Raw genomic sequence first — 20130 nt, 5'->3', positions numbered from 1 at the left:
CTTATTTGGGTTCAAAAACAACACGAAATATAGCCCAAAGTCAGTGCAAACCTCTCATATCTGTCCTTAATCTTCTGCAGCACGTGTAGCCTCTTGTTAGAAAGTAATTCCATCATTCTGAGTTCATAATAGTCCAGAAGGTGATGATAATAGTTAATCATGTACTGAAAACCATAATAAGTTGACTGAACTAAATTAATTAAGTAAACTTATTGCCTCAATTTAATTGAGTAATGGAGTCTCCCAAAACTTGTAAATTTAAATTTAATAAACTTGCCGGTTTTGTATACTTACATTTCACAAAACTAAGGTGTACTTAGTACTAAGGTTGCGCAGTGGGTAGTACGATCGCCCCACAGCAAGCAGGTCGCTGGTTCAGGATCTGTAGAGCTGAGCATTAATGGATTTGCTCTTCAATGTTTGGACTCTCAGTAGTGATTATTAAACCACACTGAACTGAACTAAACTGAACTGAACTTAAACTCTGATAACTGAACTATACTGTTTCAATTTACTATGATCTTTTTTGTTAAGCTGCTTTGACACAATCTACATTGTAAAAGCGCTATACAAATAAAGGTGGATTGAAATGAATGATAGATCAAATGTTAAACTTTTACTCTGTTATGTTAAACTAAGCAATGACTTAGGCCCACAGGGAATCACGCGCAGAAATTCGCTGATTTTTAGCCCTATCGAGTCGATTTATTTACGTGTGTAAATGTGTGTAAATTTATATTTTTTCAGTTTTTAAAATTAATTTCAGTAACATTTTTGACTAACATGAAAGCTTTTATTTGATACATTTACAATACAGTTTGTTAAGTAAAATTTTCTTTCTGGTATTATATTATATGATAGACTTGCTTTGTTTACCAACCAAATAAGTGGATCTAGATGGATTTGTATTGTAAGCTATTACGGATACTCTCAAAATAATTCCACATAAATCCACATTTTTTTTTATTTCATTTTATTTATTTTTTTTTTTTTTACAAAATTCTCTGCAAAAATAGCAAAAAATGTCTGTAAATTCTGTATGGCCCAAGCAGTGACAAAAAAACTATGATGTTCTTTAGCTTCTGCTGTAATTCAGACTCAACATTGCATATATTTCTATGGGACAATTGGGAATCTGCACATTGTGGTATTGATGCTGAAATGATATATTGTGCAGCCCTAGTCCCAGCCTTAAAAGACATGCACAATATTCTCAATGAAATTTATTTTTTTTTTGTGAGGGAATAATAAAATAATTTATGAGAGTCATGCAACGGATTAAGAAGCTTAAAAACTCATATAGAAAATCTGCTCTAAAAAAACAAAACAAACAAACAAAAAACCTAACAAATAAACTGTTAATATACTACTGTCTTGACAGAAAGCGTAAAGCCTACAAAAAGCCTATAACAAATGTGGAAAGTTATTGCGTATCATTTAACAAACTGTATTAAACTGTATTTAACAAATTGTATTTCAGTTTACGCACATGGCTGGTAATTTAATATTAATGAGATATCAAATGATGTCATTAAGCTGCCCTCTTGCCAGTCACTTATGATCATGATTTTGAGATTCAATAGATCTTCCTTTCACAACACTCATGAGCTCACACAGCAGTCTCAGATCAAATTATTCAGATATTTTAATCTGATTCACAAACCCATTTTAAGAACAAATATAACCAGAAGTAAGTTATCATGACTAAAGATCCAAAATCTGACAAACCATCTAGATTGTTTTAAAAAAGTTACTTAAGAGAACTTACCCTGTTCTATAGAATAATACAGTGAAATTGAGGCTTGATGCTGACAATCTCCAACAGTGTGAAATACCACTATAAAAACACTTAAAAATAAAGGTTCTTTATTGACATTGATAGTTCCATGAAGAACTTTTAGGTTGCATGAAACCTTTTATTCCATTAAAGGTTTTTAAGGTGACAACAGTTTCTTTAGATTATTTAAATGTTTTTGACACTAAGAAAAATGGTTCTTTTAAGATCTGGAAGGTTCTTTGGGGAACCCAAAATGGTTCTTTAATGGCATCACTGTGAAAACACCCCTTTGTAATCTGTATCTTTTAAGAGCGCGTATGACTTGTGCGCTTCTGATGCTTCTCTAAATTTCATTTGTGGTGTTCCACATATGAAAGAGTTTGGGGTTTGGAATGAAATGAAGGTGAGATACTGTCATGAATTTTCATATTTGAGTGAACTATCCCTGTAATTATATGAAAACTTGCACACAGATATTTGTTCTTATAATACAAACCAGATATAGAATATATAACAGTCAAATAAGTATATCTATTTGTAGCATGCAAGAAGCCATCATACATTCTACATTTTTTTTCTGGCTCGCATGTGTTTAAGCATCTAAAGACCTACATTTATGTTCATGAATCAGCTCCCAACCCCCAGCTAGTTTACAAAGATTGCCATAAGTGGGCTTCTAGACTTTAAGGAATGAGAAGAATCTATTAATTGAGAGACATGGAGTGAAATATGATATATGACATGGAAAGTATTCAGTATTTCTTATGTCACTAATTGAAAACTATCGGACATTTCTGATGACAGGAGCATCAGCTCTTACAAAATATATATTTGTTAACCGCAAAACAAAATTATATTTAGCCAGACACGTAGACTGACAGCAGAATGTCTGGACTCTATCACTGCTTTTTCAGTGGTCATTGTCTGCATTCTTTCTCTAACGCAGGAGTCATAATTTGCAAATGAATACATTATTTTTCATTGTTTGAAACAAAGAGAAATAAAGATACACATGGCTATAAAAAGAACATATGAGTAAAAATAAGCTTGCCGCGCTCAGATGTTAAAGCCGCTCCAAACCCAAAATAAAAAATAAAAAACTAAACAAAACTCTGCCCTTATATGAATGGGACCGCACCAAAGTTGACAAAGGGGTCACCCAGACACAAATACATTCCAACCAAATAATTTCACATCACTCAAAACAAATAAATAAAATATAATACTTAAATCATCATCACTTAAAATAAATCTTGAAAAAAAAACTATTTCGCTCTGCTTTTTTTAACATTAACCAGCTGTTCCCTGCCCTCCTTTTGCATCTACAAAAGAAACAACATAAACTTTCTGACTTAGAGTATATTAAAACAAATCGATAAAGGAAAAATATATAAAATACTAAAAACATTTAAACTTTTTTAAACTCAGTACATTTAAGCTATGTGAGGCCTCTGTCTTCACATACAAAGCACCAATTAGTGTTTATCAAGTGTTTAGGTACATAAAAATTCATTCATTCATTTCTTTTCTTTTCGACTTAGTCCCTTTATTTATCTGCGGTCGCCACAGCGGAATTAACCGACAACTTATCCAGCCCATGTTTTATGCAGCGGATGCCCTTCCAGCTGCAACCAATCTCTGGGAAACATCCATACACACTCATTCACACTCATACACTATAGACAATTTTAGCCTACCCAATTTACCTGTACAGCATGTCTTTGAACAGTTGGGGAAACTCGAGCACCCGGAGGAAACCCACGCGAACGCAGGGAGAACATGCAAATTCCACACAGAAACGCCAACTGACCCAGCCGAGGCTTGAACCAGCGACCTTCTTGTTGTGAGGCAACAGCACTACCTACTAATGTAACATCAGTGATTTTAAAAAGATGAAAAAGATGAAGATGAACCAAGAGCAACAGTATTAAAAAGGAAAACCATTTTTTTTAAAATTATTTGCATTCTTGTTACTGCAGCTCAGGATATTTATTTGGTCTCTAAATTGTGCTATACTGAATATACACTTAAGATTTGATACTAGGTAAGTTAATGCAAACTACTGGACCTTTGCCACCTATAAGCATTTGGCATCATTCCTAAACAACCAATACGCTTATATCACGCAGCCAACATTTTAAAACATAAAAGCGAGGCTGTGGTGGGTAGAAATCCAGAAGTAGGATCAGCACTGTAAACATTGCAACAACAAAACTCCAGCTGTTACCACGTTTTCAAAGTGCAGAAATGGTGCAAACATCACTTTCACATCATTATAATTAGTTAAGTTTAATTTATACAATTAAAAGCATATTAGGTATGAAACAAACTCACAATCTTTTTTAGAGAATACTATGATTTGCCACAATATTCACCAGTGCTCAACAGAAATGACTGTGATTGTCTGTGAAGGTCATCAGTTCACCGCTCTTCACTGAGTGCAAATACAGACACACTGGATCATTTTAAAGCCACGAAGATCAGTTGAGTTATCAGCATATCGCTTGTCTGTGTTTACACTTGGTAAACCTCGGGTAAAGTGCAGTGAACTGATGACCTTCACAGCCACAGTCATTTCTGTTGAGCACTGGTGAATACTATGGCAAATCAGTGATGTTTAACTGTGCGCTCAACAGTGCTTAAATGTTAGCAGGAAATTTAATTTTTAAAATATAAATTTTAGTACTGAAATTCAGTATTGTGGCAAGTTTGATAAATGAGCTTAATAAAGGGCATCTAAAACATGTGTTTGGGAAAGATAACATTAGCTAACTAGTGCCATTTCCTTTAACGTAGTTAAAAACGAGGTCTGATATCCTTTTTAATTTTCACTATCCATTCATAACCGACCTTCGGGTCACTTAGAGGGCGGTGAAATTGTTAATTTGTGTCGCTTTCTCTTTGCTGATAAGATATGCAGCCAGGTACACAATGTTCCAGTGTAACTCAGGCGATAATTCCGGGTTTCTCCACACCCCAGCCTCAATTTGGCTTTTGAAATAGTGGCCGCATGAAATCAGTCTGTACAATCAACAAGCTTGTTAAAATAGCTAGGATCAGAATACTGCAGCACGCAGGTATACACTCAATATCACTGCAATAATATTTTATAATCTTTCAGAGCAGCCACATTCCAGGGCCCTATGTGTTCTGTTGCCCTTTTCTCCTCACTTATGACACGGCTGGGTGTAATGACTGTGAGATTCACTTATGGGAAGTCATTGTCCAACCAATGCATAATACTGTATCTGTGTGAATGACATAAAAATGTTAATTGCTTGTGTGAACCATGCATAATAACCATAAAGTATTAAAAAAAAAAAACTATTAAAATGTGCTGATATTTATTTACTTTACCACACTTACATAGTCATTCGGTGAAAAACACACTGTGTCAATTAGGGGTGAGTTCTGTGTGGATGACTCCATCACAGTTAGAGACTTACTGGCTAAACATATTTGATTAAGAGCACATGAAGCCACAGAAAAGAAAACATGACAGAAAAAGTAAAGAATCCAGTTTATAAATGTAGTTCTGATAATACCCAGGCTGCACAGTGATTATGACACAAACGTGTGTGTGTGTGTGATATTCCCCAATTGGACAGATTGTGTAGTCTATATACCATTTCATCTAAACTAATCATGACAGACGAGTTTGTTTTTCTGTGAATCTGAGAATATTCATTCATGTATGTGTTTTTACTTCTTTTCCACATATGGTGTTCAGTGACGTTAAACAGTTTTTCAGCTTCACCCTAAGTGTGCTCACAACCCTGTGTAAAGCTACTGATTAATTCTTGATTGTTTTGCAGTGGAGTGAAACGCGTGTTTATACACATGCTTTATCTAGATCTGGAGCCCTTTGACTGAGCTACGGGGCTTTTTTTTTGTACTGCAAATAGTTTAGGCAAACAAATCCTTATTTTCTTAGATATAGTTTGCATTTGTTGTTTTTCTTCGTTTAATAAAATTTGTTTAATGAAAACTAATGTTTTACATAGCAAGGTGTGATCCTAGATGGCATTATCGATAAATGCAAAATACACAATATTATTCATTCATTTTCCTTTGGCTTCGTCCCTTTATACTTCAGGGGTCGCCACAGTGGAATGAACCGCCAACTTATTCAGCATATGTTTACACAGGGGATGCTCTTCCAGCTGCAACGCAGTACTGGGAAACACCCATACACACTCATTCACACATACACACACACACACACACACCTACACTACGGCCAATTTCATTCATTCATTTTCTTTTCGGCTTAGTCTCTTTATTAATCTGGGGTCGCCATAGCGGAATGAACCGCCAATTTATCCAGCATATGTTCCACGCAGCGGGTACCCTTCCGGTCGCAACCCATCACTGGGAAACATTCATACACACTCATTCACACACATACACTACGACCAAATTTAGCATACCCAATTCACCTATACCACATGTGTTTGGCCTGTGGGGAGACCGGAGCACCTGGAGGAAATGCACGCGAACACGGAAAGAACATGCAAACTCCACACAGAAAGGCCGTCTGACCCAGCCGAGGCTCGAAAAAGTGACCTTCTTGCTGTAAGGCGAACATGCTGCTCCACTGCATCACCACTATGGTCAATTTAGTTTTTCCAATTCATCTATAGCACATGTCTTAGGACTGTGGGGAAAACCGGTGCATCGGAAGAAAACCCACAGAAACTCTGGGAGAACATGCAAACTCTACAAAAAAATGCGAACTGGCCTAGCTGGGATTCAAACAGGCAACCTTCTATGCTATGAGGTGACAGTGCTAACCACTGAGCCACCGTGTTGTCCCCACAATTTTTTTTTTACATGAAATAAAGAAATATTATTTCAAGGAGAATTCAAGCTGAGCACTGGCACTGTGATTTACAACAAAATGTGTAGAAATTGTAAATGCCTCCACTGCATTGCTTTATTAGCATCACTTTTGAATAAAGATACAGAACAAGGTTTTTTTGTTTGAGTTAGATTAAATTTAATTAAGGTCAACTGAAAAAATGTATGTGGTTAAAAAATGAATTTCAGACTGCCCAAAACAAATAATTATTTTGAAAGTATGTCCACTGACACATTTACAAGAACATTATAGAAAAATATATATATTTATTTATTTTTTGTAAATTAGTGTTGGTATTTAAGATTTAAAAAAAAATTGTGGCAAATATTTGTCTGATTATAATGTATTAGTAAGAGAGGCACACTCATTCTACAAGGGTGAGTAGCGGTGATATTTGTCCTTGTAGATTTAAAAGTAGAAAGATTTTTTTTTAATACTAGCCCTGTTGATTGTATTGTATTACCAAGGACTATTAAAGACATACAAGCTGACAATATTTTTACAATTCTATTTTTAGAAGTATATTTTTAATTGAAGTTTTTTTGTGGTGAGTGTAATATGGGTAACATTTTACATTAATTGTACATCAGTGATGATCTATTAATTTGCAAAGTAAACATTACTTTATTTTGAATTATTGATGAATTAAGGTGCATGCTAATCAAAAACTAACTTTAACTACAACATTAGTCATATGATTTTATGTGTGAATAGTGGCTACCTTAATTACTTGTTATTATAACCATATTAATTAACATTTAAGTTAAATAACACAAGCTGTTATTGGATAATTACGTTTTGATGACTTTACTACTCATGAACTCCTGTGTTTTAACACTTTTCTATTGTTATTCAGTGTAAATGCACTAGAGTCTAGTGACTGGATGGATGTGCATAAGGAGTTCATGAGTAGTTAAAAATGAGTTAACGATGATGTGCCCTTCCAAGTCAAGTCATGATATAACATTAACATATCATAAGTTCATGATGGTTAAATTAAGCATAAACTAATGTGGTAATTTATACATTAATTTGCAAACAAGCATGTACTAACAAGTAATTAAGATAGCTTAATCATAGTTAAAGTTGGTTCATGATTAGCACATGAATTAACTCATCATTAGTTTATAATAAAGTAATGTTTAGTTTACATATTAGTACATCATTATTCATGTACTGTACATGAACATTGTAAAGTGTTACCGTAATATGTGGTGTAATATTGAGGACCAGCGTTTTTGTGTATTTTATCTTCAACATGTGTATGATTTAGACTTATTAGATTTGTTGTGTATATTGTTTTAGATTTTGACGAAGAACACAGACAAAATATATTTGAGAATGTATTCCTGCATTGGCAAGGATGAATTTTTAGCAGTCATGTATTTAAGTCTTCATGTAAAGAGATGGACGCTGGCCAACGCAGGTGCAAATCCAAATGCAGGATTATTCAACAGAATGGTCAGGCAAGCAATGGTCAACACAGGGGCAAACGGATGTATACAGGCAAATCCAGAGTCAAAAGGCAAGCAGCAGACATTGTAAATAAACAAAACAATAAAGCAAGAGTCTAACAAGGCAAGTCATGTCGTAATGCTCACAGATAAACAAGACTCAGCAACTATTGTGTGTGTGTGTGTGTGTGTGTGTGTCTGTGCTGCTTTTAAAGTCTAGTAATCAGTTCTGAACAGCTTAACCTTTGTGTGTCAGCAATCAGCAGAAAACTGGAACAGGTGTGAGTGTGTGGTGAATCACAGGATTTGTAGTCAATATAGTGACAGATTAGTAGTCCTAAGTCAAAGTCAATGATTCCTAGCAATTTACAAGTCTTGATTGCTGGTGATTGTGACACTTCAATATCATATGAACTTGTTCTAGTATGCTTAATTGGTGCTCAGAAAGATTTATTGTTGTTATTAGTACTAATAGCTTTTTTCTCTTAAATATTAAAAACAAATAATTATGAATAGAATGTTTTTCTCAAATAATACAGTAGTTTACTTTACTTTTTAATTGTCACATTTGGTCAATTCAATTCATCCATTCTACACATTTAAAAAATAATGCATAGTTTCTGTCACCAAACGTAGTAATTTAGATATGCCACTGAGACACGAGTGCTCCATCATCTAGCCTAAAATGTTCCCCTGTGTGCTTCCCTGTTTCCCCGCTCTTTCTGTTTTGAAAAACACTTCAGGGATTTTTGCACACTTTTGCATCTGTTTTCTCTCATGCTGTCTGTTTGCATTCATTAGCCAAATATACAGAATAAACAAATTTAAAGCTACAGCCCGAGCATCTGGTTTCCAGTGTAATGGGACTGAATGCAGATGAACACAGGAAAAAGTCATTCAAGTATTTTTCCTGCTCCTTGCATTAAGGCTTTGTGATCATCTCTGATTGATACAACACAGAGATCAAGAGCATTCCTTCTGATGGAGTGTAAAAGAAATCACTGAATCTAGTTCTTGTCATGCAGTCATAGCAAGTACATGAAGTTCAACCAATTCATAAAATGCATAAGTCAGGGTGGGATTGTAGAATGTTATGTGAATATTACTGGCATTTTGTTGTGAAATGCAAATATGACACATTTTAACTTGTGCTGCACAATATATAGTTTCAGCATTGATATCACACTGTGCGAATCTACAATATCACAGGATCTGCAATATTGAGGTTTGATTAACCAGAAAACCTCAAAACATGTGATTTCAGGAGTCATTTGCAAAATTAAACTCTAATAATATGAGAGTCTTTTATTTGGATGTGTTTTTAAGGCCCGTGACTGTAAGATTTCAAGTGAATTTAAACCATTTGGGCACAAGAAATGATAAAGTTTACCGCTTTAACAAAGGTAAATTGTGTTTAATTATTTAATACAGTAAACACGATGCAGTGGTTTTATGACATTTGATTATTGAATTTCTGCACATTTCTAACACTGTTAAACTCGAAAGAAAACCATCAAAAACCATTTATATTTGTTCTGTTGCTTTCATCTGTGCTTTAATTTATTTTATTTTGTATATTTTATGCAGATCCTCTACAAACAATTCCAATCACTACAAAATTAGGAATTCTTTCCAAAATAGGGTCATCTGGTGAAATCCTATCACATTATATATCACAGAAATAGCAAATATTGCAATGTCAGTTTTCTGTCATATCATGCACCCCCAATTTTAACCCCTCAGACCTAAATTATGTTTCAAGTTTTAGAAAAATGTAGAAGTACATTTTAATTTCCTATCATTTCCATAAACGACACAAGAAATTAATTATAAAAATGTCAACATTCTTTCATTTCGATGGACGTCAGGTTAAAACAGTTGGACTGCAAAAACAATATACCATGAATATTGCATATGTATCAATATAAAATTAAATTAAAAATATTTACTTGGAGTTTCTTCTGAAGATCACAAAGGACAAGATTATAATATTCAACCTTAATTTGGAGGTTTTTCTTTTATAGACTGCACATTATTAGAACTCAAAATAATGGACAGACATATTTTAAAAACTCCTCATTTAAAGTTTGCAATTCTACAATTGATATTTAAGTTTTATTTGTAAATAAAATCCTTTTTATTTATACAATATCTGAAATATTGTCCAACATATTAATAAATGTGAACAAAACCATTGAAAACGTTGCTTTCTTCTGTTTTTGGACCAAAGTGATGCCATGCTACTCTTCAGCATATTCAGTATTTTTTTAAATTATAGCAGACAGAGCCTTGGAATATAAATGTCCAATGACATAGACAACAGGCTTTAAATTAGGTCAAATGCATTGAAAGCAAAAATAAAAAAGACCTGACATATGATGTCCATTGTAATGGATGCAGGTTCCGTAAGGGTTCAAATTTGTTCATGTTGCCAAACCATTTTGTGTATCCCTTGTTTAAATGCTTGGACTGTTTTAATGTAACCAATGTCAAAACATTCAGTGGAAAACACTATTCAACATTGGCTCAAACTGTTTCTCTGTTCTCAAGGGCTAACACAGACCATTTAAACCAGGGATGCTGTACAAACATGTCCTCTCGGAGCACACTGTGAGGTTCAACCCAACCGCTGCATGGAAGACAGTGCGTCACAGCAGAGGATCCCCTTTAGGTGAGCGAAAACTGATGAAGTCAAAATACTGCACCAAAACAACACCAAGAGTTGACATGGAGAGAGAAAAAGACGTTCATCAGAACCATGTGTTTGGGTGCACTTTGGGTTTAAGGAAATGTGTTGAATCACACATTACGGGATGTGCGTCACTTGACACGTTTATTGTGAAAAATAACGAACTGAACTGCTGGAGATAATGAAGTGCAGCGGTTTGGGTCTCTGTCTGTTTTTTTGTTCTGTCCCTTATCCTGTGAACATTCGACCTTGGAGTCTGGCTTTTTAAAAGCATTAATCAGGATGCATGACGCATTTTGTGCTCTACATTTGATCAGCCATGATATGCTGAGTTGGCGGCTTGTCTCTTCAGGGAGCAAAACAGCCTTTTGTGTGTGAAATTTATATATGCATGTTTCCTTGTGTGTTCATGCCTTATTTCATTCCCTTATCTTTGTGATCCCTGGAGTATTCATCGTTGCGGTTTTTGGCTTTGAGTACTCGAAACGTCTAATGTTATGAGTGCAATATGAAACACATGTTGATTCAGACACGTACAGTCAGCCATCTTCCAGGAAGGACGAGGATTGAAGTTAATTTTGGAATAATGAGACAACAGGTTTGAGGATTGTTGTTAAGAAGCCCCTTCTTTGGATTCCAGTTTGCAAAATAAGGTAAAAGATTTTGCTTTAAATCTGTAGGTCAGCGAGACAGAGTTTGAAAATAAAGAGAAAAGGGCTTAAATAACCACTCAACACTTTTCTCAGTATTTTGATGACTATTGTTAGACACAATGTAGTCTGCAAATGATTATACTCTTTCATTGTCATTTCACAAAGCTCACATTTGTTGCTCAAATATTGAATCAATTACCATGCAAGAACATTACATTATATTTCATTGGTTTGGACAGCGTATAATAACAGGGTAGATCTTCTCCATGTGCCAACAGATACTCTGAAACAGGAGGTTTTACAGGGAAGAATTGAAGAAGAGGAAGAATAATATCATAATTTTTGATAAAATTTGGTGCTACAGTACTCTTACAATACTCGACAGTACTTTAGCTTAGTCCCTTGTTTTTTCACAGTGGAATGAACTGCCAACTATTTTTATGTTTTCCACAGCGGATGCCCTTCCAGTCACAACCCAGTATTGGGAAACACCCATAGACTACGGCCAATTTAGTTAATCCAATTCTTCTATAGCGGATGTCTTTAGATTGTGACGGAAATCGAAGCACCCGGAGGAAACCGGGACTCAAACCAGCGACCTTCTTGTTGTAAGGCGACAGTGCTAACCACTAAGGCACCGTGCTACTCATGCCACAGTACTTTTATTAAGATAGATACAGTAAAGGTGGACAGCAGAAAGAAAATACACAAAAAGCTCTATAACACCAAACAATACATGCTAAATAACAATATATGAAACAAAACAAATTCCAATCCGCAGTTAAAACATTTACACTGTTCCAAAAAACTTTAAGACTTTAAAAATATTTTTGAGAGATTGCAAAATTATTAAATTCATCTTTAATTATATTTTTACAATGTAGATTGTATCAAAGCAGCTTAACATAGAAGTTCTGGTAAATTGAAACTGTGTCAGTCCAGTTTTCAGAGATAAAGTTCAGGTTAAGCAAGAGATTGTACACTTTCATTAACATTAAAAACTGATATTAATTGTGCTGTTGTTGGTAAGGCACAAAATAATGGATTGAATTTTCAGTGGTGTAAATAAATATTTTTAATGAATAAGGTAAAAACACTGGAAAATATATTTTAGCACATCTCAAAAAAAAACTTTCATATATATATATATATATATATATATATATATATATATATATATATATATATATATATATATATATATATATATATATATATATATATATACATATATATATATATATATATATATTTTTTTTTTTTTATATTGGCCATTTAACATTTGCATTGCAATTTGATTAAAAGGAGTTACCTTAAGCCAGTCTTATACTTTAGGACTATATGTCAGTCTACCTCTGATTCACACCTTACAATAATCTGAAAAGAGTTTGGAATTAGAGATGCTCCGAGATGATACAGATACCTTGTCATGGTGAACGGCGATACCGAGCATCGATACTGATACTTCAAGCTTTATGATGCCTAAAGCACAAATTTCCCTCTAAGTATGAACCTTAAGTGGAGATCTCTCCTTACCTAAAAGAATAAATAAAGGATGTTGCATACAGTATAATCCCTTAATCACGTCTCTTTTAACCATTTAGTGTGAGCTTGTAATGGTCAGATCCAGATTTACAGAAAATAATAGATAAAATATGTTTAAAAAATGGTAAGAAATGACTGACATGATTGAAGAAGAATGCAGCATGTCTCAGTGAATAAAATGTTCGGAGCATAGGCATTATTTGATGCATAAGAAGTGCAAAAACACCTTAATACGTTACTTTTTTACTAAAAAAGATAATGGGTCCATAAACTACTGTTTATTGCACTAACTAGGCCTATATTAGTAAAAGTTATACTGTATTATTAATTAAGTAAAATATTTGTAGCTAGGTTTTAGTGAACTTCAAATATTATCAAAAGTATTATCAAAATGTAAAAAGGCCTAAATACATGCAAGGCCATTAAAATATTTGCTGATCTCCAACTCTTGATAGCTGCTCTATGATTGCAGCTCTGGACAGTTACAGCAGCTTGATGAGAGAGCGGGGATTTTCTTTACCGCACTATTTGCTTAACCTTACAAATAGCAAACATCTAAAAAACGGATCAATGGAACAGACAGAACAGCAAGCAGCTTACAATGATGGAGTCTGGTTCAAGCATGACGGCCGCTGGACTTGACCGAATTGAAAGACATTATTTGTGCTTTACACGCATGGCTGGTATTATTTTGTTTAACTCTTTCCCTGCAGTTATTGAAAGAAAACCAAAATGCTTCCCTGCGTCGAGTTTAAGGCAATCCGTGTTTATTACAAAATAAATAAGCTTTAATTTTATGATTTGTGCCATTGTCATTGTCTCAGATTGCACACCTAACTACCTAATATGGTAATTAAAATTATATATATAATTTTTAATGTTTATATTTTAATCGCAAAATTGTCTGCCAATTTCTGGGAATTAATGACACAAAATAAGTCATTTTTATAGCGAAAAATCACCCCAAAAAAATAGCGAAAAACCAGGGGGTCTGGATATAGTATACAACAAGGCACATGTGGTCAGAACACAAACGAGTCGAAGGTAGTAAACAATTAAGCGGTTCTCTCAAAGAAAAGCATGTCTAAGCAAAATGCTAGCAGGCCTCGTAGCTCTGCTCACGCTTTGCGTCTTTGCCCTTGTTTGGTTTCCCCCGGTCGGTGCAATGATGCGCAAACAAGTGCCGATGGTTGGCCACGCCTACTTGTAGCTTTTTTTGTGTTCTTCAGGAACCTATGGGTGACGTCACGGATACTACGTCCATATCTTTTACAGTCTATGGTTTTTTTATTGCTGTTTCCTTTCCATTTACTTGTTTCGTTTAAAATTTCACGAGTCCTGAGCAGACGCCATACAAAATCCACATGCTTTATAGCTTTTCTGTGGTGTTTCTGTGGTACTCTTTTGCTTGCATGACAGTAGTCCTGCTCACCAAGCATGTCAGCGCTTGCTCTGATCCATTTGTTGTGGTAACTAAATAATTGAAGCAATAAGCCAGGCTGGACTCAGATCAGTACCATGGTGCCGTATGGGAGCTGTCTATGATGTAGATCGCAGAACTGGCAGTATCTGCACTGCTTTGGCTTTCATTTTGCATGCATTACATCCACACCCTACATATTGAAATATTCATTGAGGCAAACGTTGCTTTCATGCAATCATTATTAAAAGTGCATTACTCTAAATAACATCACACAAGGATTTTATTATGTGATCTATTACAGCAAACAATAGTTGCTCAAAAGATCACTTGCTGAGTGTGTATGACAAGTCTAATACGTCATTTTATTTGCACTTGGTTTCCTTGAGCGTGTCATCAGAAATGCGAACGTAAGGGATTGTGACTGATGGGTAATTTCTATGGTATGAGGTGCTGTCTTGCTTTTTTTTTCTATAGATTATTTTGGCTGAGTCAGTGTGTGAGTCGCTCTACCAAGGTCAAGCCAATGAGATCACGCTTTTAAAACTAAATTATTCTCATCTGCACAAATAAGACGATCTAGCACTGCTCGTCGTGTTCACCCCTGAGGTAATGGTAAAGGAAAAAATTCAACACTTGACTCTGGCAAAATGTGCATTTTCTCCTTCTAGTCATTTATCTTCTAATGAGGCAAAAACAATAAAAAATTTTTTTTTTTCGAAAGAGAAGACATATCGTCTACATGTCTGGCATTATTAAGAGTTCTACTTGTCTTGGATGTACTGTCAAAGGCTCTGTGACTGTGAATTGTTTACTGTCTGGCGTCTAGAATTAAGAATTAGACCGGGTCATTGCTTTTGTCTTGTGTTACTGTCTTAGTTTCACAGTAACATACAATGGTCAGGGTTTTAAATGGTCATTTATCATTCTGAGGGTGCACTTCAGAGTTTAAAAAATGTTGTTCAGTGTTTTTACTTTTAAACTAACAGTGGGAACTCTTGTGATTCTGTGTGGCTGCTTTTGCTTACAGATCAGAGCTAAAAAGAGGTCCATGTTTTATGACCCAAACCACACACTGTAAAACCAAAGTGAAATGAGTTAATTTAGCTAAAGTATTATTTAAAGTTTATACTTAATAGAAAAGTTATTACTTTATTGAAAAAAGTTGGATGAACTCAAATTGATTGTATTACATTGAACTAAAGCTGACTGAGATCATACGTACAGTACATGTTGTGTTTTTTTTTTTTTGTGGTATATCTGGAGCAGGCATGGGGCGATAACCATTTTTAAGGTATACCGCGGTTATGGTATTTTCTGTAATACCATTCCTAGGGTTTGAGTAAGATATTTTATTTACATTTTTTTTTGGAACAGCAGCAGAAAAAATATTCTAAGATGCCGTTTTAAATTATAATAAAATCTGTGTTTTTGAAATTAATGAAGACAGCAGAAGTTAATGATTTATTTGATTTATTTAGCCTGACATAATTACTGCTCTAAAATATTTTAAATCTTTCAAAAATATATATTATATTGTTTTCAAAGGGGAAAAAGGTTTTTGTTTTTCACTCAGACATTTAAAAATAAAGTATTTTAGAGCAGTAATCACAGTGCCGTGAAACCATGATATTTATTATTAAGGTTATCATGATGTCAGATTTTATACTGGCCCATGCCTAATCAGGAGAGATGTTTTAGTTTTTGGGCTAAAAGTGTTGTGAAAAATTGATTCAGCATTGATTATGAGATTTTTAACATGCAAACTTGAACATTCTCTCTGCAATTGATTCTAATGTCTCGTTTTCACTAAGTGGTATAGTACAGTACGGTACAGTTCGGTATGGGTCACCTTTATAAGGCTTGTGTCTCCACTGCCAAAGGCTACCAATGGTACCCGTTTGGTGGGTGTGTTCAACAGAAAGTTGCAGTCAACATCATCCAGATATTATATGAGAAGCTTTTCTTACTAAACAAATGCTTTACATACCTAAATACATATGTATAAATGAATGTTTATTACTAACTTTTCTATGAACGAATTTGATTATAACTGCAGAGCAATGATAATGTGAAAGAGCCTACTGTAACATCTGCGAAAGTATAAAATAAAATAAAAAATAAATAAAAATAAATAAAACCATTAAGAACACATAAAGAGACTTACAGTCTTTGAAATGTTACAAATTTACAAATTAAAAATACCCCAAACTTACATTTAGGTCCTATTTGGGTTCATAAGTCATACAAAACATATATTTTTTTATATATTTTCATATGTTTTATGTTCATATTTTTATTCTTCACCACCACATGTAACGTTAGCATCTTGTTAAAAAGTAATTTAGTGGAAACGGGCCACAAGCTAATTAACAGCAGATTACGCTGTAGGCTTCAGAAACAGCTATGTTGTGCTTGCATCCACTTCTTTTTAAAGATACCACTTAAACTTAAATAACCATTATTAAAGCAAGGAAAGGTTTAAGTGAATTACAAGAGTGTTCATAGTGAGCTGTGTTTACTTACCTGTACATCTCATGACATAATGTATAGGTACGTAAGCGATCTTCCTCATAAGCTGGTGTAATTCAAGATATAAAAGTGAAGCAATTTGAAAATCTCAGAATAGATGCAGAATCAATTTGTCGAACAATTATTTTGCCACAACTCTATTTAGTGCCCTATTCTTTCTGAAATGCATAAAATGCAGATGGAAATGCAGGATCCAGTCATAAAAATGGAATTTGATTTCGTATTTTGGATGAATAGATCACAAGTAGTGCTTTACACCTAAGCAGATTGCAAAATACTGTAGACTATTGTCTGAGAATTGTATATGATCTGTGACTATCTTCCGTAAAATCTGTGATTGTCAAAATAAAAATCTTCAGTACTTCAGTAATCAGTGCAAACCTGGTAAAAATGGCTTCCAATGATTGGATTCCAATGAAAAACCTTTGAATTAGTTCATTTGTAAAGCTGCATTTTTAGATACACTGTGTGCATGTGGTTGAACCTGTAAGGCAAATGCTGGTGAAGAGCCCATAATTCATTTGTCATCACATATTATGTCCAGTCTGTTGGTCAGTGAAACTTTACTGTCATTGAGTTTTTAGCACTAAGAAAATCTTCTTGTCCAACCAACTTGGCCAGACATACATTACTGTAGATCCTGGCACACAAGCAATGTTGTTTGAATTAATTTGCCAAGAAACAGTTGTACATAGTCCTGAAGGCCATAAATGGCAATGCAGAGACATTAGTTTAACAGCATATCTCTCATACTAATCTGCAAAAGCAGCAAGGGGGGTTTCATTGTTTCTTAATAGTAGTTATCTTTCCCCACCATGGTAGTTTTCATTATTATCAAATCTACAAACAAACGTTCTGACTGATTAACAGAGCATACAGGAATGTGTACTGGTGATTATGAACCTGCATTCGTTTTCATTTTTTTGGCATCTTCTCAGACATTTAGCAGTATTTTTAGATAAGAAAAATATTGATGTGTACAAAGAGACTTTATTTTTGTTTTTTGACACTATACGCAACTCAAAATTAAATTAACTTCCAATGCGATTCTAGGCGAGTCTGGACACAGATTGTCTTTCTCAGGGGTAAATGAAGTAATCTGAGCGATGCTTTGAGGTCTGAGGACAGAGAGAGCTTATCTGTTGTGCTTTGGCAGGCTGTAGTCCTAGTTCTGATCTCTATCAGGTTGAGCCAATGAATATTTATGTTTGGTGCTCCTCATTTCATCTTTATCAGTTTAACATACCATGAATTATGACTGCTAATCCATTATGTCTTTCAGCTTTGCCCTGGAAGTTCTCAAGATCAAGGGTTTCCAAGCCTTTGTATATGGCAAGTTGGGCAATAAAAAATAAAGTATTCAGGATACTAATTATTAGTTTTAAACAACAACAACAATAATAATAATACTAATAATAATAATTAAAAAAAATAATAACAATAATAATAAATATATTCTGAAATAGACATAAATGAATTTAATTACATTCAATTAAAAAAAACTATTGCATTCATTGGAGAAGGATTTTTAAAAATCTATTTAAAGGTTATTTAAATTATTTCAAACTTTGATTTATGTATTATTATACATTTTATTTGTAACTACATTTTAAAAACCGAAACTCAGCAGTAAATAAGTGACACTCTTAATAGGAACAAATGTGTTATGTTTTTTCAATCTATGATTTATTTATTTTTTGTAGGTAATTTATTGTATTTTTAGATGTTGACAGTGGCTGTAATTTTATATGGATTGGTGAAATCAATTCTGATTTGTTTAAATAGGCAGCTTTTCCGGGAAAAACTTTGCAATAACCATTCGGCCATTCATTTTTCAAGCCAGGCTCATTCTAAAAACATGCCGCTGTATACATTTCTGGAGAGCGCCGAATACGTCTCAGGAGCTACATTTTTTGCTTTTTTAGATTGTGTTTTCGCAAATCCACCAGGACCTGTGTAAGCTTTTTGAGATCTCAAATTTCTCTTGCGAGTGCCATTCGCGTCTACTTTTCTTACCTAAATCCATCAGAGGCCGCTGTCGACTGACTGTTTGACTGACTGAATGACTGACTGATCCACTGAACTTCCATACTCCATCAATAAACTCAACCAACAGTGTTTTCAAAAGCACAGATTGACCCGCCCACCCACTTTTCCCCCGCAATCCAGAAAAAGAAAAGCCCTTGCCTAATTTTTACCACATTTTCAGATTTTACTCATTCTGTTATTTACTACGTTGTTTAATTTTTTGGCTTCTGTTTTTGTCTTGCCCGCTTTCTGGAACCGTTCTTTGCCAGATTCGAACCCCGTCGTCATGGTCAACTCCTCTTTCCGTTTCAAGTCCCCCGACATAGATGGTGAGCTACTGGACAAACTGGTAGCAGCGGGAAAGCTGTCCATACAGAGGTAAGCAGTCAGCTGGAAAGTGTAAAAGGAATGCCATCATAATGCTGCGTAGCGTTCGTTTTGAAGACGTTCGTTAGTTAGTTTTCGGTAACACAAACTGACACATGATGCACATGAACACATTTACATCTGTTTAGAATTTTTAAATAGAGTACTGTGTAATAAATGGAAACAAAGAAATAAAAAGCAATGAAAAAATATATCCAGAAATGAATAAATCAATTGAAAATATAGAGGGATACTTGTAATATAATGTGGACGGGAAAATTATAAAGTTTAAGTGCAGTTTCAAAAATTTTTCGTGATATCATTGAGCACGATTGGCTGCTCATCTGTAATCAGTAATAATCCAATCAGATTGATCCAAGCTTACAATAAATGGACAGATTTTTTTTCCCCACTGCCCTATCTTCGTTTTCGAAGAATCCCCCTTCCGCCCCATCTCCTCTTTTTCCTTCCTTTTCTAAGGGGAGCTCTCGAGACCTACCTGATCTCGGACCCCCATATTTGCTTATTGACCGGGCGGGAGCCTGGCTTAGGATTCTCTCCCGGAAGAGCATGCCAAACCTGCTAAAAATGCCAAGCATATCTAAGTGTGAACTTTTGAAACATTTGTATCATCTTTCACTTTCCTTGATTTTTCTGGTCATTTTAATGTTGCTTTCACATCTGCAATAGACTGATAAGCTCATGTGCAGCCTTTTTTTTATCATATATTCCTTTCACACATTGTGCAATCCTCTCTTCATCTTTTTGCTAGCATTGTTTGACGGCCTAATATCAGTTGCTATCC

At 34.5% G+C, this 20130-nt stretch overlaps 1 protein-coding gene across 2 annotated transcripts in view; it reads left to right on the top strand.

The window, feature by feature from the left end:
- The window catches only part of adamts8a (ADAM metallopeptidase with thrombospondin type 1 motif, 8a), a 191012-nt gene that overhangs the window by 58946 nt on the left and 111936 nt on the right, over positions 1 to 20130 (top strand). For both annotated transcript variants that reach the window (XM_073952223.1, XM_073952221.1), the window contains one exon: positions 10643 to 10763. The gene's annotated coding sequence lies outside the window, so the exon portion shown is untranslated. The remainder of the gene's footprint in view (positions 1 to 10642; positions 10764 to 20130) is intronic.

Source organism: Danio rerio, chromosome 5 (genome assembly GCF_049306965.1).
Source record: "Danio rerio strain Tuebingen ecotype United States chromosome 5, GRCz12tu, whole genome shotgun sequence".
Lineage (NCBI taxonomy): Eukaryota > Metazoa > Chordata > Actinopteri > Cypriniformes > Danionidae > Danio > Danio rerio.
The sequence above is the reverse complement of the archived record's forward strand: the minus strand, read 5'-3'. Positions and strand labels throughout refer to the sequence as shown.